The sequence below is a fragment of the Lissotriton vulgaris genome, chromosome 8 (genome assembly GCF_964263255.1).
Source record: "Lissotriton vulgaris chromosome 8, aLisVul1.2, whole genome shotgun sequence".
NCBI lineage: Eukaryota > Metazoa > Chordata > Amphibia > Caudata > Salamandridae > Lissotriton > Lissotriton vulgaris.
Genome location: NC_141696.1, coordinates 852402682 through 852425701, shown reverse-complemented (window position 1 = coordinate 852425701; position 23020 = coordinate 852402682). Strand labels below are relative to the sequence as shown.

The window sequence follows — 23020 nt, the reverse complement described above, 5'->3', positions numbered from 1 at the left end:
GCATAAGAAAATAGGCAGACAAACCATAATAGATCTATAGACCTGTTGCAGGGATTCTGATCATACACAGAACTGTGCACAGAGACCCAGGACATCAGTGAATTGTGGTGGACCAAAAAACTCAGCTCAGTACCTAGAACCTCTAACCGACTAGCATCAGTGTCACATTATCTCTTCGTCCTATAGCAAAGGTACCAATGATTAGACAACCCAGAACATGCAACTTAGGTTACTCTCAGGAATGGTGGGAATCAAGAACAGTGCTTCGTTATATTCTCATACCTGTCCACAACATGGGTAACAACATTTAAAATGCTTATTTCAATGACGTGCTCTTAGATGCAGTATTTTTGCGAACATAAGCAGGTATATGATTAAAAATATTATGATCAGCATTGTTACAATTCCATTAAAAACACAAAGGGAGAAATCATATTATAATGATGGTGGAAACAAGGTCCTATAGCGCCTTGTATGCCACCCTCCCTAGCTAGGAGCTATGTTTTATAAAATATAGAAGGTCTCTTAGGCTTGAATGGGGAACCCCATACCTCCAAGATCAGCAGAAGTGAATCACATCAGGATCTGTCATAGCTCTCTGTCTCTCTGGAAACAGATTTTCTTCAGAGTGTCTAAATCATGCATGCAGGGTGATATTAAAGACACCAGAATTTCAGCTAGCTGCAGATGCGTGCATGTTATGTCTAGAGCATGAGCCGATCAGCCCAAACAACACCTAACATTGTTATGGTAACCTTGGAGGCTTCAGCACTCATTGTGCAGACTAAGGGTTGAGATGTAAGTCCAGGAACATTGAAAATAAGCCATTCTCATGTGAAGCAATTCAAGCAGCTTAACTTACAATAACAGTTACATATAGTGTTGTGTGCAAAAACAGCAAAAAGGTAAAATGGCGTTTAAACTTCTAATTAACCTATGCTAACACAGCAATGTGCGCAAATAAAGCCCTGCCTTCACTACAGACCCACATGTCACACACAAAGAAAGAATATCACACTTGGCCCATGGGAAACCGAATCAAGTTGCAAGAAATTGCACCCGAAAATTCCATCCAGCATGTGTGTAATACATACATGTAGAAATACAGCCATAGTTAGAAGGGGGAATACATCTCCACAATCATTAGGGTTAGCATTAACTAATTAATGTAGACTACTCTCCAGGGGAAACCAAAACAAAATGGGGCTTTAGGGGATGCAACAATATGCTTGAATGCAACAAGAAATGTTGACAAAAATACAACAAATATATAACTATATCAATTGCACAAATGTAACAAGATCAATAATGTGTCGTACTAGAGGTAGTAAGCATAAGAATTATGGGTCATAAAGTAATATGAAATGTAGTAGTGTAAACATTGTTAAATACTAATAAGGTTTTCTTGAAAACAAATTGGGCCTAGGTCAATGTGTGCTGTCCAACATTGGATTTGTACTGTCACCATACACCAGTGCAAATCCCTATGCATACACAGCCACAAAAGAGTCCTATGCATTGGAATGTGTACTGTGATTTGCAACTCATTTGCAATGCCTTGGCTTCTACAAGCGGTCGTTACTTTTGACACTAAGGCCCTACATGTACAAAGATACCAATTAATAAATCATAAATTGCAACAAATAACGATTTGAAATTTCTTAAACAGAATGTAAAAAAATTAATTTGGTAGAAGTGGTTGTAGTTTGTTCACCGTCTTCTACCAAATTCACTGGTATTTTGTTAACCTATTAATAGGTAGTGCTCTCAAAATACAGATTTGTAATGAGTCACATTTCGGCCTAACTCATTAATATGTATGAGGTAGGTGACAAATAATGACCTAGTATGATTAGCTATATTCCTAGGCATGGTGGCCTGCTGATGTCAACAGACCACCAAGTCTATAGCAATCTATTTATTCTTAAAGGTAAACAGGATGTGTAAAAAAAAAACATCAATATGAATTAGGAGCAGGCAGTGCAGTGGTCAATGGGACCATTCACAAAGGGTAAGTGGTCCCTTGTGAATTTATTAGGAATTGGGTATCTGATTGGCAGAAGTATGAACCCTGTCCAAGCACGAACCACAATCTTAGTCATGGTAGGTCAGATACACACCATTAAGTAACTTGTGCTCAACCTGTGGGAGCTTGGCACAAAGCAGTCAGGCTTAACTTAAGAGGCAATGTGTAAAGTATATGAGCAAGACTTCAAACAGTAACACAGTGAAAACACTGTAGAAAGATTCCATACCAGTTTAGAAAAATAGGTTATATTTTTATGAACAAAACAAGACCAAAGCAACATAAATCCAATAAGTATAACCGGAATGATACATTTTTAAATATTAAATGACAGTTTTGTGCTTAGAGGCTTAAAGCACCAAACAGGACTATCTGGTTGCGTTATACTAGGGTAAGTCTAAACGTTCAGGCCGACTGCGATGGTGCACGGGTTGGATACAGGGACCAGCCTTGGCCCACTGAAAAGTACCTTAGATGCACCATCAATGAAGCCAAGATGTGGGAAGCAAAAGGCAATATGGTGTTATTGAAGCACAAGATTGAAGGCGATGCGTCTGCACCCAGCCACACAATGTCGGAGATGCGTCAAAGACGCAAGGCTTTGTGCTGCACATTCAACGTTACGGTACCCATGGTCTTTGCAGCAGCATTGATGCATCAAGGAAGATGCACCAGTTCCAATCAGCACAATGGCGTTGATGAGTGGGTTATGGCTGTAGCAGCACTTTACTCCCTCTTCCAAGGGCCCAGGACTGGATTGGCACCACTTGGCAGAGCAAAACTTACAGCAAGCAGAGTTCAGGTGCTGTCGCAGGAAGAGTTGAAGTTTGATGTCCCTTAGACGTGGAACAGGAGGTAAGCCAGCGTTCTCTTAGTCACTCTGGGTTCAACTGATAGGGCTCCAGTCCTTCCTCAGTCAGGGCAAAGGGTAGCAGTCATCAGGGCAGCACAGCAGAAAAGCAGTTCTTTGAGAGCAGCAGTCCTGCAGAGTAGCAGTCCTTGTAGCAGTACATCAGCCCTTCCACCTGGCAGAGTTTTCACAGGTCCATTGTGTAATGAAGTGGTAGGGTCAGGCGTCCACTTCTTATACCAAGTGGTGCATTTGAAGTGGGGATAACTTCAAAGAAGGGATTTAAAGTGCACAGAGACCCTCTCCCCCCTAGCCCCCCAGCTCTCACTCCAGACTCACTATAGGGGAGTATGTGGCTCTTTGTGTGGGGACATGACATCGCCAATTCTGCGGTGTCAGCTCCTCCCTCCCGCCCTGGTCAGGATAGCCCATCAGGATGTGGATGGCCACTCAGACACATCTAATCTCCTTTTGTGTGAGGCTGTTAGAGGGCATTCTCAAATTCCAGCTGTCACCCTTACCCAGATATGTTTTGGAGACAGGCTGCAGGCCCACAGGGCTAAGAGCAGAAAAATTCCATCTTTCTAAAAGTGATAACAAGGGAGGTTGGGCCGTATATAACTGTAAAGCAGGGGAGAAGGCCAGAACCTGTGTTTTATGTGCGCCTTTAAATTAGCGCTAGACCAAACTTTTTTATTTATTTGATCTGGTTCTTTATTTATACCTATTCTTCAACTTCTTTTAAAAAAATGTTTTGCATATTTAAAACAGGAAGAGACAATGAAGTCTACATACATAAAAAGCTTATGTACATGTGATTAACAAAACACTGAACAACAACGTGTTTTTAAATGCACAATATAGACAAACATAAATGTGAAGAATGGTTAATGAAAAAAATCATAAACAAATCAACCCTTCTATCTTAGAAGTCTTGTGTTATCTTTAACTTCTAAATCGAGATCCTATTTCATATATAGATATTATTTCATAAATATTCTACAAATGTTATGCATTTTAACATATCAATTAAGGAAATGTAGGAAAACACAGGGAAAACATTGGTGCCATATACGTGGGACTTTTCCTCTATATATGGCCAAAAAAATAATTCATAGTTCCTCCATGTTCGCATCACGAATCATGATAAAGCCAACGCGTTTCGAGTCTCTGATATTAAATATACAAACTCTCATCAGGGCTCTTGGTTTGTAGCAGCACTGTGGGTTTCTGAAATTGAGATGAATAGAAGTAAAAATGTTTTAAAAAAACAAATGATTATGACTCCCATTTTTTTAAACTGTTTGTTTTCTTTTTAACTCTGCTCACTGCTAAGTATACCTGGACAGTAGTGTGCATTTTGTCCGTTCCATTTTCTTTATCGGTATGAAAGAAGGAACCATATTTTAGGATTATTTCTTGCTGCCATAAGAATATAATGAGAGTTTAATATGAGGCTGCACCATACAGCTTTTGAAAAAAGCCTACCGTTTCTTCCAGCCAAGGTTATTTAATTAAGGACTTCTTTGCCTATTTATCAGTTCTTGTGCCTGCTCTGAGTAAGGGATGACAGACCATTAGTCAAATAAAAGTTTGAAGTCTGCGCTAATGGAAATAATTATCGAGGTTTGGGCAAGGAAGGAAGGGGGGTCGGAAGTTCTGGGCAAAGAGACGCACAATTTTATTTATGTTAATGAACGCGTTTTTATATAGCGCAGACTTTACCCGAAGGTGTCAGCGCCTCATGAATAGGAACAATAGGTGGCTCGTGGTGTTGTCGGATGACGCCTCCTCTGCATGAGTGCTCCAGGGAAGAGAACATGAGGGAAAGGCAGGATAAAGAGGAGTGTCGGAGGCCCCCGCTTTGTCGTGCTGCACTATTAGTGATGTGCTGGTGCAGTCTTGGCGCCTGAGCGTCAGCGGCTTCGTCTCTGGCCATGCTGGAAGCCCCCTCTCCTTGTGCTGCACTAATTCTGGTGGCGCGCCACTGCGAGCATATGTTTTGAATTCTCACGGCTGTCAAGCATTCCAGCCGTCTTCAGCCCGGCTTACTTGAATCCAGTGGTGTGAAGAGCATGGGACTCGCGTCTGAGCATACCCATCCTACTCGGGGTGACAAATGCAAAAACCACAGTTGATGGACAGAATGCAGAACAATGTCATACATTCACCACAGTACAGAGATCTGGGCCTAAATCCATCGTTTTTTTTGCACTTTGGCCATGTCTGAACTGGGGTGGTGTGGAGTGCAAAAAAACGATGCACTCCACACCACTGGATTCAAGCAAACCGGGCTGAAGACGGCTGGAATGCCAGAAACCGGTCCTCGGAGGCTTGTTTCCAGTCCAGGGAAGGCATGGCTTGGCAGTTCGGGCTGGACTGTTCCCATGAGGCACAGGGTCAGACTGATTTGCATATGGCCATGTCTGAACTGGAGTGGTGTGGAGTACAAAAAAATGATGGATTTAGGCCCAGATCTCTGTCCTGGGATGAATGTATGACATTGTTCTGCATTCTATCCATCAACTGTGGTTTTTGCATTTGTCACCCCGAGTGGGATGGGTATGCTCAGACATGAGTCCCATGCACTCCACACCACTGGATTCAAGCAAGCCGGGCTGAAGATGGCTGGAATGCCAGAAACCGGTCCTCGGAAGCTTGTTTCCGGTGCAAGGAAGGCATGGCTAGGCGGTTCGGGCTTGACTGTTCCCATGAGGCACAGGTTCAGACTGATTTGCATATGGCCATGTCTGAACTGGAGTGGTGTGGAGTGCAAAAAAACAATGGATTTAAGCCCCGATCTCTGTACTGGGTTGAATGTATGACATTGTTCTGCATTCTGTCCATCAACTGCGGTTTTTGCATTCATCTTAAAACACAGACATTCACAGTTACGTTCTATTATGTTGTTAAGCTGGAAGCTACAAACCTTACGTTCTGGTGATGTGCCCTGGCGATATATCAACAGCACGTCTCTGTTCTCTGCAAATAATCTGACTGAAAAGCAGATGGCAATGCCACAAAGGGATGTGATTTATACAATGCTGTGCATTGAAAAATTAGACCGATTTCCATTCACCGTGGCAGAATCACCCTCCACAGAATGGTTAATTCATGACCTTATAACGTTGCCTGTAACAACTTTCCAGTTTCAATATTGCCTAAAACACCACCAGGTAGGCAGATGTGAAGTAATGGGTAGGGAGTTCATCCATGAATCTTGGGAATTACCGTACAGATTTAGAAGTAGGAACGGGGACACAGAAGTGTTGCTCAGCTGTACAGACTGCAAGAATTCTTTCAGTGGTTCTCTCATTGGCCAGGACATTATTCCTCACAGGGCCTGTAATTATTCAGTTGCTAACTTATCCTGTCATTTGAAAGGTTCCCCAGCTGCTGCGACTAATCCAGTGTTAAGGCTGCTCCCGAATGGGAGTTATTTAATATTGAATGATCAGGGTTGTTGTGGGATGCTTCCAGGAATTGCATATCTTGCCACTGTAAGTTCCAGGGTTACTTGTTGTAGGCAAGTATTGTTTACAACGACCTGCACAGTCAGGGACGTGCCATTATGACCTTCATTAAATGTTTCCTTTATATGGATTGATACTCTGAGCCAAATGAAAGCCATGCTTTTACAGAAATACAACCCCTTAACCTCACCCCAAGAGACAGTGTGATTAGGAGAAATGAGTGGTGCAAGCTGCAGTGGCCTCCTGACTTGGCACTGGCACTTATTATTTTACAAATTAACACTGGATCGGAGGTTTCTCAGGGAGCGATTTTTAATTCCACTAAAGGATGAGAGGGAAGCCAGGGTGCTCGAGAAACACACTAATAGATCCCTTTTGCTTTTGAAAACAGTTTCGGGTATTAAACCCTACCTTTGTTAGACATCCTTGGGATTGATCATTACTGACAACATGTTGCCTGTGTTCTATCCGCACACTAAGCTGTTTTCCCCCGGAGTAAGGTTGACCCCCATTCACTTTTAGTATGTCTCTGTGATGGTTGTTCCTCTCAAAACTTGATACACTTGGTGCTATTTTGCAGATTTTCTGATTTTCTGTACAAAAGGTATATAACACCACTTTTAAAAACCAGAGGGTTTCGTCAATTCTGGTCAGCCTTTTTACATCTGCAGTTATTAGCTGATTATGCTGTTATGTTGGTGATCTCTCCTTATATAAAAGGTGCTCTATTCTGGAACAAAATTATGAATTCCTAATTGCCATATTTAGATATATAGCTTGCCCGCGTTTTTCTTTTAAACTGTCCGCTAATTGCTTTTAGAATTTGTGATCTGAGATCAATATGGTGGCTTCTATGTTTTAAAGTTCTTAATGTATTTATGCGGTTTTTATGTTTTCATCTTTTATGATTAGGATGATTAATCAAAAAAAATTTACATCCTACAATCCTTCATAAACATTTTTACCATAAATAAAAATGCGAATCTGCATATTTTTTTCTCCCATATTGGGCATTGTAACGAACTTGAGGACTGTTCTTTACTCTGAAGGCATTTGGCAAAATTGGCAAGCTGTGGAAAAATGTGACTTTTTGAAAAAAATTGAACAAAGTTCTGTACAAGAAAAAGTGTGTTTTTTCTAACAATGGCAGTAACAAAAGGTTTGATATGTTAATGTCATCATGATTCAGGCGTTCAGAAATAGAGAGAGGAAAAAAATCTCTATCAGAGTTCATTAGGTATGTGGTTGTGGCTGGCTATAAGATAAATGTCACCAAATTAAGCTTTTCCTTGGTCTCTACCAACACACCAAAAAAACTGATTGATCAAATGTAAGGCTTTATTTGATCTCTACCAATTGAATTTTGTGTCCCTGAATTCAGAGACTTTCATTTGAATTGCTCAATTGACGTTAACCATGGCTTTCAGCAGACCTATGGCATGGCAGGTAGGAAGCATAGGGATTTAAGTCTAGTAGCAATGTGTTTAAGTTGTGAGTATCCTGGGTTCATGCCGTTGTCAGACTTATGAATTAACTGCAGGTGTTGTAAAAAGAAATTCAGGGATGGCAATAAATGGCCTTACCATAATCTAATCTAAATCGGACAGAAGCATGAATCATGATCACAAGATGTTGACTTTTCATGAAGGACAGAACTTTTTTTTAGACCTTCAGCTAGGTAGTCTGAGATCAAGGATAGTCTGAGATCAACGTAAATGCCAAAGTTATGCAACACAGTTTCCTATGTTAGTAGAGGGTACATGTGTTGTGGCATGAAGGACGCACGTCAGGTAGTAAAGTCTGTGGAGTTCTTTTTCAGATTGAGTTTCATGAAGTTAGTGGATAAGCAACATTGGGAAGAAAACTGTTCCTCAGAGAGATGGAGGCAACACAAAGATCAAATTTGTTTCAGTCACATGCAGAGAACATTGCTTCATAGCCACAGAGAGTAGCTTCGCCCAGGAGTGCACATATATGTTAAAATGTAGTGTTTGAGAAACAGCAGCTAAGACCTCTGGGAGTTAAGCTAAAGGAGAAAGCATGGCTGACAGTGCTTCCACTGAGTTGTATGTTACAATGTCAAGTGATAGAATATTGTGCTGTGATAAAAATAGCAGTATCCTTCCAAATGTTGTGTAGCTAAGGTGAATATATTGCTCATCTACATACCTTGAAGATGTACACATCATCCGTTTCCATTTATGTTAAGTTAAATACACTAAATCTATAATATAAAAAAACTCTTTATTGATTTTAACAATGTGCAGATCACAGGCGCCAACATGTTAGCATGAGGGTGACACAGAAGCATGGAATATGAGGGCTGCAAAATAACACTGAAATGCACAGGGAAGCACCACACCAAGAATGAGGAACAACCACACAAGCACCGGACTTCGATTAACAAAAAGAATCCAGGTCAAGTACAAGCATTTTTTGTAAAACAGGTCAAGGAGCAATAATAACGAGAGGGAGCAGCAAGTATGTAATCTATCACAGAGCCGCAGGCAGCGCCACACCGTGCTCACTACTGAATTGGGCCAGCAACACCCCTGTGACCAAACCCAGCTCACTCCCATCAGGGGAGCACCACCTTAGGAGCCCTGCAGCGCGTTGATCATAGCCTTGTCCAGCACTGCCATGCATCACCAGTGTGCCAACCCCTATTCCCACCTCAAGGTGGTATTTTGCCTGTTTACACCTTTATTTTAAGAAAATAACTGTCCCATATAGCATGGGTCAGGTCTCTCCCACCCTCTTTAGTAAAAAGAGTGCCATTCCCACACGTATAATTCTTGCAGGTCACTGCAATACTCCGCTTTAACAAGATCAACGCCAGGTCCAGAAACCTAAGTGTGTGTCTGTCTTTCGTTGTTAGAGGTAGTTGACCCAACAAGCACAAATGGGGCTTTGGAGCAGGATGCATGACATCAACTCAGCTATCACCTCCATACGTTTTACCTACTCACACGCCAAACTCTAGCAGGACCAAAATATATGGTGAAAGACGGCATCTGGATAAATACATCTTGGGCAGTCTGAAGACGCCTGTGGGAACTTCACACATATGCTCTAAGGGGTAAGAAAAGCTGGGTGTAAATAGTTAAACTGCATGAAGTTCAGCCTGGGATTACATGACATCTGCTTGTCATATGCCAATATGGTAGCCCATTGTTTGCCGGAAAGCTCCAGGCACAAATCAGCCTCGCATCTGCCTTTTGCACCCAGGTTGGCAAATGGGTGCTGCACCAATCTTGCAGAGTACAAGACAGTAACTGCTTTTCTGCCCAGTCAATGTTATGTTATGTTATGTTACGTAACTCTTATATAGCGCATGGCTACCCCAGCAACGAGGCATCCCAGCGCTTGCAGACAGGTCCAATCACATAACAGCCGGAGGAATGCGGCAGGATATCTATTCACCGCGGAACCCTAAATAGAAGAAAACAGCCAAGTTTTTACTTGTTTTCGAAAATGTAGGTGGTTTGTGATGGAACGTACACCTAGAGGAATAGAGTTCCAGAGTTTTGGGGCCCGAAACCTAAAAGAGCGGCCACCAACTCTACACCTCCGAATCTTGATGGTACAAGCAAGGAAGAGGTCCGCAGACCGGAGTGCACGCTGTGGAACATAGAAGGAACAGATTCCTTGCAAGATTTTAGGACCTCGACAATGTAACATTCTATGCATAACACACAGGGTTTTAAATTGAATGCGTTGTTTTACGGGCAGCCAATGGAGCCTGCGCAAAACCTGAGAGGTATGGCAGCGTCTTGGTAAGCCGAACAGGGTACGAGCTGCCGCGTTCTGAGCTTTCTGTAGTCTATTGATGACTGTCAGATTGGACCCAAGCATTAATACATTGCAATAGTCCAGATGGGATAAGACCATAGCCTGGACAATTGTCTGACGGGTGGAAGATTCAAAGAAGCCAAGAATAGGTTTCAGAGAGCGCAGGCGGCCATAGCAAGTACCAGCTATCCTCTTCGCATGGGAATCCAGGGTGAGAGCATCATCTAAGATCACACCCAGATTCTTAACTTCCTTCTTGGGCATAGGCGGTGAGCCCAATGTAGGGGGCCACCACCGCTCGTCCCACTTTTGAGTGTCCGGGCCAACCAGGAGGACTTCAGTCTTAGATGAGTTTAACTGAAGACAGTTCTCCATAAGCCAGCTGGAAATGGCCATGATATCCTCTTGGAATTTGGCTTGATCACCAACGATGTTATTAGAGAAGGTGAAGATCAGCTGTGTATCGTCCGCATAAGATATTAGTTCGATGTTACGTTCCCTGGCCAATGTGGCCAGGGGGCGGACATACACATTAAACAGCGTGGGGCTGAGGGCAGAGCCCTGAGGAACACCACAGCCCAATGGAAAACTGCCAGATGAGTACGGGGGAGCATGAACCTGGAAGGAACGGTCAGATAGAAATGACACGAAACAGTCCAGAGCATCATCTCTGACACCTATCTCCCATAGCCTCCTAACTAGGATCCCATGGGAGACGGTGTCGAACGCCGCACTCAAATCTAGCAGCACCACAGCTGAGGTGTCACCCCTGTCTTGTGCCACCCTTAGATGTTCTGTGACGGCCAGTAAGGCTGACTCCGTGCTGCATTAACACACCGCACAGCTTGATGGACACGTTGGGCATAGCATGCTCTGATCTTCACAACCAGTGCAGAACTAACATTAAGGCATTGTAAGTCCGATATAGCCTCCAATTCATAGTGTGCCTGCAGATCTTTGAATGTGTGGAGAACACTCTCATTCAGAAGTCCCCCAAGTGGCGCACTTCAGCATTAAGCCACAGCCTGCTGTCATGCTCTGCTGAGATGTCCTTCAGTGGGTGCAACCTCCACAAAGGCAACTGCAAGCAAACCACATCCACAACCACATCCATGCCTCTACACGTACCTCTCCCAACAGGTCTTTGCATTGGTCACAAGCATACCCATCCCCGGGTGCGAATCCAATCAATGATGGGAGTACCCTGTAGCACCTGTTTTTAAAGCCATTTTCTCTGAATGGGACACATCACACAGCAAACGCATTGGCCATTGTGTTGTATAGCGTTTTAGGACCTTAGTGTAATTTTCCCGATTCATGCCCTTATATAGGTATAGAATATCGTATCCTAATACAGGCATAGAAATCACAACCATATTAAGACATAGCTCAAGTAGTCCTAAACGGCTTGGCTACTTCCACTAGTTCTGAAAATCTACAACGATTTCTTGGAAAAACCCACCTTCAGCAGTCAGGGATTTCCCCCTGCATGAATATTAATTTATCCAAGAAATCATAGTTTTCAAAGAATTAAATCTCTAATGACGTTATTATGTCCAATCTTATGTCAAACTCGGCACCTTCAAGGTATAAATATGCCCACACTTGTACAAAAAAACACAGTGGTTTGGAGCAGTTCGACTATCTACTTGCCAGACGCGCCCTGCAGCAGCAAGTGCCGAAGGAAGCCGACCCTCCAGCTGAAGCACTGAGAGACGCTGCACTTTCTCCAGCCGAGAAATCCATCTCCAACTTTTCCAGGCTACCCTTGCGGGTTGCTGGGAAATCGAGTCCTGAGAGAGAGAGAGATACCAGACCTCCTACATTCTAAAAACCAAGGTAGGGAGTTGATTAGACCCTAAGAGAATTCTTGGATTAGATTCTTGGCAAAGAATACTAAAACTAAGCTACACCTCACGTACTTCTATCCTTGTACTAGACCTAGGTTAGGTACACTGGGGTATGCGTATTTTAGAAGCACCAGTTGAGTACTTTTAGTCAATATTTATAATTGTATGTATTTTACGCATTTTAGGTATTTAATGGCCTAGAAACCATATCGTGCTTTTACAATATTATTTTATAATACTCTTTGTACTGTACGCTTTGTACTTTACCGCAAGTATTACGATTGCAGCAGTTAATTTCTTATGCGTGAGAAAGAAGACTGTTCAATAAATATATTTTATTGAAAACGCTCGTCACCCTATTTCTCTACATCTCTGGTGAAACGAAGCATGCACGATTGACTGAGTGAAATAACTATCTATTGTTTCCGTGACTCTAGAGATTTATTTCTTATTCTTGGGAAACAAAGTTGTCATGTTTTAAGCGGTTGTCAGAAACGAATCCCTTCTTGTTCATTCGAGAAAGTTTCCAGTGACCTCTGAGCTGGCTGGCACACACAATTAAGTCTAGTATATTCAGTGGAGACCTAGTCGACTTCAGTCCTACGTCTAAACTACAGGATACACTATTCCAATGTGCAGAGCCTATTGGGAATATAGGAACTACACTACTATTGTAATTTAGCCACAGTGTAGTACAATTGAAGGCCAGGAGCCTCTAGGCCTCCTTCCGAATGGGGCCATTGTACTTCCCTGAGTGGCACCTTTTTTCTGCCCCTACCCCAAATTTTGGCCACCGCTAAACACTCAGTGGGGATAGCAGCAGTCTAGTCCAGAAGGGAATAGACCAGTAGGATGCTGACAACACCTTGTCCAAATTTCAATAAAGGTGTCATAGTCCAAGTCTCACCTGTCATGTGTTAACCCACCTTGGTTGTCAGGAGCCCAGTAACTAAAGGGAGACAAACAGGAGAACCCTATAATGCTCCCAAATGTAGGTAATTGCACAATCAGCATAAAGCAAAATGATATACTAGATTTTGTGCAAAAGAATACCTCATGCTGGGCACCTGGAGTGCAGCAAGTACACCAACCGTCCATGATAACCTCACATATAAGTGGGGACAAGAAAACAGACCTGCCTCGTGCTCCTATTTACAGTGAAATGCTCTGAGATCCCTGAACCGGTTTTAACTTTAGACAGCTCGTCAGAAAACGATAGTTGAATCCAGTGGAGTATTACAGGCCCCAAGCTCGTGGCCTCCAGCGTTGACATAAGGAAAGACCAACCAAGGGTATCAAATGCTTTTTCTATGTCAGGGGACACTGCTAGATGCCTATCAGCATGCTTTGCAGCTTCGCCCATCAGATCGAGAAGAAACCGAATGTTATCAAATGTGCACCTTCCAGTTAAAAACTCATTTTGATCTGGGTGGATCAATTTCTTGACTATCGGGAACAAACGATTCATCAGTGTTTCTTCCAGGATTTTAAAATCGGTGTTTAGTACCAAAACAGGGCAGTATGATTATACCTCCATGGGAATCCTCCCCTGCACTGGGAGGAGCACTATGCAGATGCTCCGGTAGACGGTCCCTTTGTCTAGAAGCATGGTACATATCTAACACTTTCTGCAACATGTGAACCCTTAAAGCCCCGGTGTGTTATTCCAAGAAATGTAGAATATAGAAGCCAAAACTTCTTCTAGCTGCAGGGGTACTTCTAGTTCCTGGAATTGCAGCCAGTCTATGCAAGGAAGAGGAATGAAACATACATAAACCTTCAACCGTGCGGGGTCTGGCTCCGGCGAGCAGAGTAGAATGAGCGATAGTAATCTGTAAAGGCACCATTGACATCCACCTGAGTGTTAAGCATCAATCCACCTTGTGTATTCATAGCTCCCATCACAGATCTAGGCCTCTCCAACTGCAATAACCAAGCTAATATATGCCCCAGTCTTTCTCCTTCTGCATGTCACTGGGAAATATATACCCTATAGTTGACGTGCCCCAGATGCTCATCTATTTCAAGTGCAGTTTCCGCATGTTGTTAAGCTCCTTATGATAAACTCAACAGCTTTCCAGCTTCACAAATCTTCTTTTTCGTCTTCATAATGCTCCGGGTCAATGCTAGTCTGGTGCCCCAAGTATTGGCTATACAGTGATGGCATATAACTACCTTGAAGGCATCCATTTCAATAGCTTTACTCAAGGCAGTACAGCTATTTTCAACAAAGTAACTTTAGATCAAGGTACCTATAGTATCTAGAAAGGGGGCACCCAATATCATCTCTCAAGCTCTCACTTTGGGAGTTTATTTTTCAGAGACAAAGAATGTCAACAATTTGGATATGGCTGTCAAAGCTGATGGCAGCCATACAGCAAACGTTTAGTACAATGAAAGAAATCTCTGTAACTGCAGTTACTTTCAGTGTACAGAGACAGTCACAAAGTGGGCAGTTTTCTCTAAATTTGGTGGGTGAAGTGCCCTTGCCATGGCGGAGGTAATGTCCTCTGCCATCATGTTGGACACTGCACCACCCCCCAAAGTTTATATCACTTCCCTTTGTCATCTCCGTGATCCAAATCAAAACAGTCGCATTTTTCAAGATTGTGCTCAATAATGTTTAGATGGTGGTGTGGAGTGCTCCTCTCTTGCCTTCCGATCTCCGGAAGGCAAGAGAGGAGCGCTCCACACCTCCATGTTTTTTCCGAGGTCATTCAGAAATGGCTCGGAGAAACGCCTGTCATTTTCGGGGGTGTGATTGCTTGTTTCTGTGGGGAGTGAGTGGGAGAGTAAAGAATCTGCCTTACCCAAAACGCCCGTCTTTTTCGGTGGTGCGAGTGCTTGTTATCTCCCCTATGAGTTTTCGAGACCGGTTTTTCAACAGTGCGAGATATACATGTCCCGGATCCTGGAGATGAACTATCTAGCAGTTTGCAGTGGAGGAGGAAGACGTAAACAAATACCCCCTCCTCGCTGCCACCCATAGTCACATCAGGGCAACAGGAACCCCCCCGCCCCAACATATCCAACATCCCGCAAATAACACACAGACACAAATGTTAAGATTGGGAAAAGTTGCTGCAGGTTTATTATTACATACAACATTATGTAATCCCGGTGGGTTATCTTACGGGCGATCCAAGGGCAGGCCGCATTCTCGCCACCTGCCCGCCTGATGAGCCATTCAGCACAGTGGCGAAAGACCCAACTGCTGCACCATTATGGTAATCACACTAATCACGCCCCTTGCGGGGCGTATCTAGGCAAACCCCTGGTTGCACAAGCCCACAACCCCCCAAAGGACTACTGGGGCGCCGACACGGGTTCCTGGACCTCCCATGAGGTTCTAGGTTAGGCTCTGGCACCCCTATGTGCCCGCTGAAGTACAGTGTTGCACCTCTCTGCTTCTGGATCGCCCTGTAACTCCGCCACAGCCCGGCTGGCGGCCACCATCGCCGTCGGTGCCCCCCACCACTTTCTCTTCTTAGGGAACCTGCAACCCTCGCTCTGCAGAGCTTCTCGTCGGTCCAATAGGAACAAGAACAAAACGACAGGTGAGCGGTGGACCCTTTCCACCTCTAAAGTGACCTTAGATCCTGACATGAACATTACATGCCTGATGAAACCCAGGCCCCTCTGCCACTAATCTGCAGATACCCCCGGGTCCTTATTCCTTTACAACATTAGTGTAACCATCCCCGGTTCGTGAGGTCATACTACCAAGTAAATGACAGTGATGAGGAGGGGCCCCTACTGCTGAAGGCGCTTCATATCATACAATAGGCGTTCCAGCACATGCCACTGAAACTCAACCACACACCTTCACACAAAGCATCAGCAGACTACACCCAGGTTAAGTTACAACTACTGCTGTAACGCCGTCCTCCGCATAATCATCGAGAAAGTGTGCTTACGTTGAATGCTTGTGCTGCTATACTCAAAAGAGCACAGGGGCATTGAAGGGATCAATACATATTATACTATATAACTTGGGCGATGTCCCTTCATATGCTTATACAGGATTGAAATGGTAAAACCGCTGGCTTCACCTGCCCTCTTGGGTTTTAGTCTGGAAGCAGCTTAGGCCATGCTACCTCTAAGATAGCTTGTCTGTAAGGTAGACTTACAACCACCACCAAGGGATGTGACTGAAACCAAGTGCCCCCTTAAGATCCTGACCTGCATCATGACATGCCTGCTGAAACCAATGCCCCTCTGACACTAATCAGCATATTACCCCCCGGGTACAAATACCTCTACAGCAATAGTGTAGACTATCCCAGGTTCGTGAGGTCATACCCCAAGGTAAATGACCAGGTGATGAGGGGGCCTCCCCTGCTGATATCGCTTCCTATAATCTATACAATAGGAGATCCAGCGCCTGCCACTGAGATCCACCACACACCTTCACACAAAGCATCAGCAGACTACACCCAGTTAATGTACAACTTCTGCTGAAATGATGTTCTCCAAAATTCAACTGTAAACTGTGCTTTGTTTAAATGCTTGTGCAACTCTGCTCAAGAAGAGTACAGAGGGATATTCTAGTGCGAAATACATACATTTATAGTATATAACTTGCGTGGTGGCCTTACATTTGATATACAGGATTGCAAAGGTAAAACAGCTGGCATCACATGCCCCCTAGTTTATCCTGGAGGCTGCTTAGTCAATGCAAGGATAGCTTGTCTATAAGGTTGACTTACAACCCCCGTCATAAGGGATTTTTTAGACTGAACCAAGGTGCCCCCAGAATTGCAGACATCAATACCTCAGGCCAACTTCTCACCTTGGGAGGGGCTGCAAAGGAATCTATAGGTTACTCAGGTTCATTCACGAGGCTGTTCCAACGCAAGCCAGGGGAACCAACCACAATAAACGTGATTGTGAAGCCGTGTGTCCAATTCCTGATAAGAGCCCATCGAGCAACCACCACCCATATTAGTGAAAACGAGCAAAAGGGGTGTTAGGATACCAGATAGATCGTGTGAGCCCCCGCACACTAAGCGGGGAAAGAAGTGAGGGCCTCTCCCAATTGAGCGCCACAGGAGTAAGCCCAGCAGAAAATCTGTAATATGTATGATATTAAGGTGCCAAGATAAATTCCCACACAGCCATTAAAGAGTTACATAGGCATGACGCGGCTCGGGGCTCCCCATAGCACGATACAGAGGCTAGACAGCATGAGGGGGTGGAGTACAGAGACATCTGCCCGCTGAGGTGAGGGAGAGCTGGAGTGCTGGCAACGCCACGTGCAACAGTGTGCATGTGGCCTGCCACCTTCCCCGGACAGCGGGGGATATGGGCGGTACTTGTTTATGGAAAGGGGGCATGTGTGCACCCGTGTCGTTGCTGAAAACGCAACCTACCTGATTGCCGCCACCGCCACGAGAGTCAGTAAGCAGCCAGCAGCAGCCAGCAGGCGCGAGGGAACGCCGCCATCTCCGCCGCCACTGCCAAGAGTCCCAGGACACTGGACTCCGCGCCGCCGCTCCGGGAGACCACAAATCCCGGCAGGCCTCGCGGCGGCGCGTTTGCAGTGACGCGGGTCGCGCTGCTGAGGGCGCCAGAGCCCTTCAAAGGGAGGAGAGCCCCGGCAGAGCGGGGGGAACGAAAACGCAACCTACCTGATTGCCGCCACCGCCACGAGAGTCAGTAAGCAGCCAGCAGCAGCCAGCAGGCGCGAGGGAACGCCGCCATCTCCGCCGCCACTGCCAAGAGTCCCAGGACACCGGACTCCGTGCCGCCGCTCCGGGAGACCACAAATCCCGGCAGGCCTCGCGGCGGCGCGTTTGCAGTGACGCGGGTCGCGCTGCTGAGGGCGCCAGAGCCCTTCAAAGGGAGGAGAGCCCCGGCAGAGCGGGGGGAACGAAAACGCAACCTACCTGATTGCCGCCACCGCCACGAGAGTCAGTAAGCAGCCAGCAGCAGCCAGCAGACGCGAGGGAACGCCGCCATCTCCGCCGCCACTGCCAAGAGTCCCAGGACACCGGACTCCGCGCCGCCGCTCCGGGAGACCACAAATCCCGGCAGGCCTCGCGGCGGCGCGTTTGCAGTGACGCGGGTCGCGCTGCTGAGGGCGCCAGAGCCCTTCAAAGGGAGGAGAGCCCCGGCAGAGCGGGGGGAACGAAAACGCAACCTACCTGATTGCCGCCACCGCCACGAGAGTCAGTAAGCAGCCAGCAGCAGCCAGCAGGCGTGAGGGAACGCCGCCATCTCCGCCGCCACTGCCAAGAGTCCCAGGACACCGGACTCCGCGCCGCCGCTCCGGGAGACCACAAATCCCGGCAGGCCTCGCGGCGGCGCGTTTGCAGTGACGCGGGTCGCGCTGCTGAGGGCGCCAGAGCCCTTCAAAGGGAGGAGAGCCCCGGCAGAGCGGGGGGAACGAAAACGCAACCTACCTGATTGCCGCCACCGCCACGAGAGTCAGTAAGCAGCCAGCAGCAGCCAGCAGGCGCGAGGGAACGCCGCCATCTCCGCCGCCACTGCCAAGAGTCCCAGGACACCGGACTCCGCGCCGCCGCTCCGGGAGACCACAAATCCCGGCAGGCCTCGCGGCGGCGCGTTTGCAGTGACGCGGGTCGTGCTGCTGAGGGCGCCAGAGCCCTTCAAAGGGAGGAGAGCCCCGGCAGAGCGGGGGGAACGAAAACGCAACCTACCTGATTGCCGCCACCGCCACGAGAGTCAGTAAGCAGCCAGCAGCAGCCAGCAGGCGCGAGGGAACGCCGCCATCTCCGCCGCCACTGCCAAGAGTCCCAGGACACCGGACTCCGCGCCGCCGCTCCGGGAGACCACAAATCCCGGCAGGCCTCGCGGCGGCGCGTTTGCAGTGACGCGGGTCGCGCTGCTGAGGGCGCCAGAGCCCTTCAAAGGGAGGAGAGCCCCGGCAGAGCGGGGGGAACGAAAACGCAACCTACCTGATTGCCGCCACCGCCACGAGAGTCAGTAAGCAGCCAGCAGCAGCCAGCAGGCGCGAGGGAACGCCGCCATCTCCGCCGCCACTGCCAAGAGTCCCAGGACACCGGACTCCGCGCCGCCGCTCCGGGAGACCACAAATCCCGGCAGGCCTCGCGGCGGCGCGTTTGCAGTGACGCGGGTCGCGCTGCTGAGGGCGCCAGAGCCCTTCAAAGGGAGGAGAGCCCCGGCAGAGCGGGGGGAACGAAAACGCAACCTACCTGATTGCCGCCACCGCCACGAGAGTCAGTAAGCAGCCAGCAGCAGCCAGCAGGCGCGAGGGAACGCCGCCATCTCCGCCGCCACTGCCAAGAGTCCCAGGACACCGGACTCCGCGCCGCCGCTCCGGGAGACCACAAATCCCGGCAGGCCTCGCGGCGGCGCGCTTGCAGTGACGCGGGTCGCGCTGCTGAGGGCGCCAGAGCCCTTCAAAGGGAGGAGAGCCCCCGCGTCGCGGGACGCCCGGGGCGAAGCCCGGGCAAAGGGCGGGCCCTCTGAGGCCCTCAGAGGTCAACAGTGGTCGGGCGGGCCACCCCTCCAACATTTCTCTACAAGGTCAGTCCCCTAACAGGTTTTCTACAATGGCTGATTGTACCGTTACAAGTAATAATGATGACATCCTTACTCAGGAGTCCCCTGTAACATTGCTAACGTCGTTTGAGGCATTGATAGATACCGCATTCAATGAGATTGTTGAGACTGAAAGGAGATTCTCTATGGGACCCATGAGCATTAACCAACCACATGCCATGAGCAGTCTCAATGGCAATACCCATATAAACCCTGAAGTAACTGTGGTAAAACCCTCACATCCTGCTGTTGATGTACCAATTGTCTTAGACGATGATGACACTGTTACGTACATAGCACCAGATGTGGCTCTTGGCCATGCCCCGGTAACAACATCCACAGAGGCTACCAATAAGGTATCTGATAAAGTTGTAGCAAAGAGAAAGAGGGGCCCTGCTAAATTAACTCATAACAAACGGAAGCAGCCACCGAGGACTGTAAACCAACCAACCCCACAAAGCATGTGGAATAAGGGGAAGAGACAGAAGCTGGTCCAACATATAGTACCTACACAGGAACAACCGCATCTGGTTGACGTCGTCGTTATAAATAACGACGGGTCAAATTACATATCTATCTCCACCCAGACTGAATCCCCCCACGGAACTGACAAATCCAGTCATTATTCCAAGTCTGAGGGGAACCTTATTGAGACTATTGCAGATACTATTTTTAATAATTTGGAAGGTCAAATGATCAAACAATTTAATAATATTTTTAAAAGACTTGACAAATTGGAGAACTTAATTAAAAACGAGGATGCAAAGAGAAAAGGTATAGCGAATTTGGGCAAAATGAGAGTAGAACGTCTGCTAAAAGACCTTGAATCCACTACCCGTGTCTCCACTAGTGGTGACCATGGCATTATCAGGGCTGTGGAACAACAAGCTACTACTAATCCAACGCAGCCCGTTACACCCAAGGTGACTAAAAGTAAGGGCACAACAGGCAGCAATCCGCCTGACCCTCTAACCGACACCCCCTTACTCCCACGCAATTCTACACGTGGACCTGTTACTTCGTCCAAACCCTCTGTTTCTGCTAACGCTGCAAGCGGACCAGTAATTAATTCTAATAAAAAGAGTAACACAGCGATGCAGACCACCTTAGCACAGAAGGGCCCTGCTAATCCCAGCCAGCGCGATAAAAAGACCACGCATGAGGACAATAGGCCTATAAAACATCAAGGCCCTGCCTTACACCTTACACCTGAGGCTTGTCCGTATGTTCTAGTTCTGGCTGGTATCCCACCGCTTAGGGAAGGTCAAGGAGAATCATGGGTTCAATTGCACAATAAGTGTATAGATTGGTTAACAAAACACAAGGGGGTGGGTTATGATATTTCAAAAGAGATCATAACCACACGGCGAGTAACTTGGGTCGGTCCTCTCTACAAAAATATCAACGGGGACTGTATTGTAATTAACTTCAGAAACCCGGGCACTGCAAAATTCTTGCTGAACAACAACTCTGGTCGACACGGTCCATCTACTGTGGTGACCCCTCTACCGTTAAAATATTTCTACCGTCCTCCCCACAAGATGATGCAACCCCCACCAGTCTTTCCATTACAGAATAGGTTTGGAATATTTCAGGACCTGGATACATTGGACTGACTGCCCTCTGAAAGCACCGAACTGCCTTCCGTGTGCTTTGAGGCAGTTCAGCTAGTGGAAACACCTCCAGAGGCGGCCCCGTTAACATTGGAGATCTCTCCACCTAGTACATTATGCGATCAACAGGGGCATGTTACAACTAAATCCGCCTCAAGAATTAACCAGGGTCCCTGTCTGAGGAATAATAATAATAATCTAAAAATTCTCAGTTGGAACATTGCGGGTCTGAAGACCAAGATGGGAATTCCTTCATGGAGGGACTGTGTCAATTGTTACGACATATTAATGTTTCAAGAAACCTGGTGTGTTGAGGACTTGTTGCTCGAGGGGTACAGTTGCCACAACAGGACTGTTTCGGCCCCTCTATCTGGCCGTCCTAGTGGTGGATTGTCCATTTGGATAAAAATTTCTGCAGAAGTAAAAATTGACAAACTACAAACTAATTGTCCGAGCTTCATGGCACTCTCATATACCCAGAGGATAAAACTGTGTTTAATCAACTTCTATAACAATGATTTTTTGTCCCAACCTAACCCAAATTTTATTCTTTTATTTGATTTTATTAATGAAATTATGGATGGACAGGTACATGGGAAATTTGATGGCATTTGTTTAGGGGGGATTTTAACGCACATGTACATTCAAGAAATCCCCCATGTAAAAGAGGCATAGAACTGTTAAATTTTCTTGCTACCAGTGAACTTGTTAATTGCATGGAACATGTAGGTATGGAAAACCGCGCATCCCCATTTCCCACCTTTATTGGACACGGGGGAGGCACAACAATTGATTATGTTTTCGTCTCGCCCGCTGTTGCCAAGGCATTAATAAGGGCAGAAGTAGTGTGTAAAATTTACAGCGATCATTATCCAATTGCCATCCACTTATCGTTGCCAAGGGGTAAGTGTCCAAGACATGAAATAGGTGCAAGGGGTTTGGAAGTCTCGACAGACAAATTGAGGGTAATCTGGAAGGGAGCAGACAATAAGGGAATCCTGGCAGGAATTTGTAAAAAATACCCAATTTTGATCAAAGATTGTCTTACTACCGAGGACCATGGGGCTAACGTGATTAAATCATTTTCTGAACTCTGTACCGTAATTAAAGGTGAGATTTCCAGACCAGCCTCTAGTAAGGCTGAGGAAACGCCTAGATGGTTTGATGCCCCATGTTCCAAAGCAAATAGGATGCTTAGAGCTGCCTTAAAAGCTGAACCGAGGGATATACCACGAGTAAGGTTGCTCAGAGCAGAGTACAAGCGTGCCTTACGCACCAGATCAAATGAATTACTTAAAACCCACTGGGATTCCCTGGCACGATCTGCTGACCTGAAAGATACCACTGGGTTCTGGAAGGAGGTAAAGGTGATAAGATCTATTGGTTCCAACTTGACTGAAATTAATTGTAACATTACTGGTCCTACCTGGGTTGCACATTTTGGAAAAATCTATGCAACACCAGATAATCCTCCTTTGTTGTTACCCCCCCTACACCCATTGTCTATTTCTGTATCGGAGGTATTTGATGCTATTTTAGAAAGCGCCGGGAATAAAGTACCCGGCTCCGATGGGCTCTCTATAGACCAGTTAAAATGTGAGCCCGATTTTTGGGCCCCGTTGCTATGCAATGTTTTTAACAACTTAACAGACGGGCAAATTCCGGAAACATGGTCACGTAGCATTATTGTTCCCATTTTTAAAAAGGGCGATAGGCTGGATCCTGGGTGTTACCGTCCAATTTCCCTAATAGATAACACCTTGAAAGTCTTGGGACGGATCATATTTAAAAGGATTAGAACTTGGACCGATGAGAACAACATCCTACACCCTAGCCAGCTTGGGTTCCGCAGCAGTGTCGGAACGGTGGAACAATGCTTGAACTTGAAC

General features: G+C 46.3%; 1 protein-coding gene across 1 annotated transcript in view; it reads left to right on the top strand.

Moving 5' to 3' along the window:
- The window catches only part of LOC147698099 (arylsulfatase D-like), a 291198-nt gene that overhangs the window by 31622 nt on the left and 236556 nt on the right, over positions 1 to 23020 (top strand). The gene's annotated exons all lie outside the window — the stretch shown is intronic.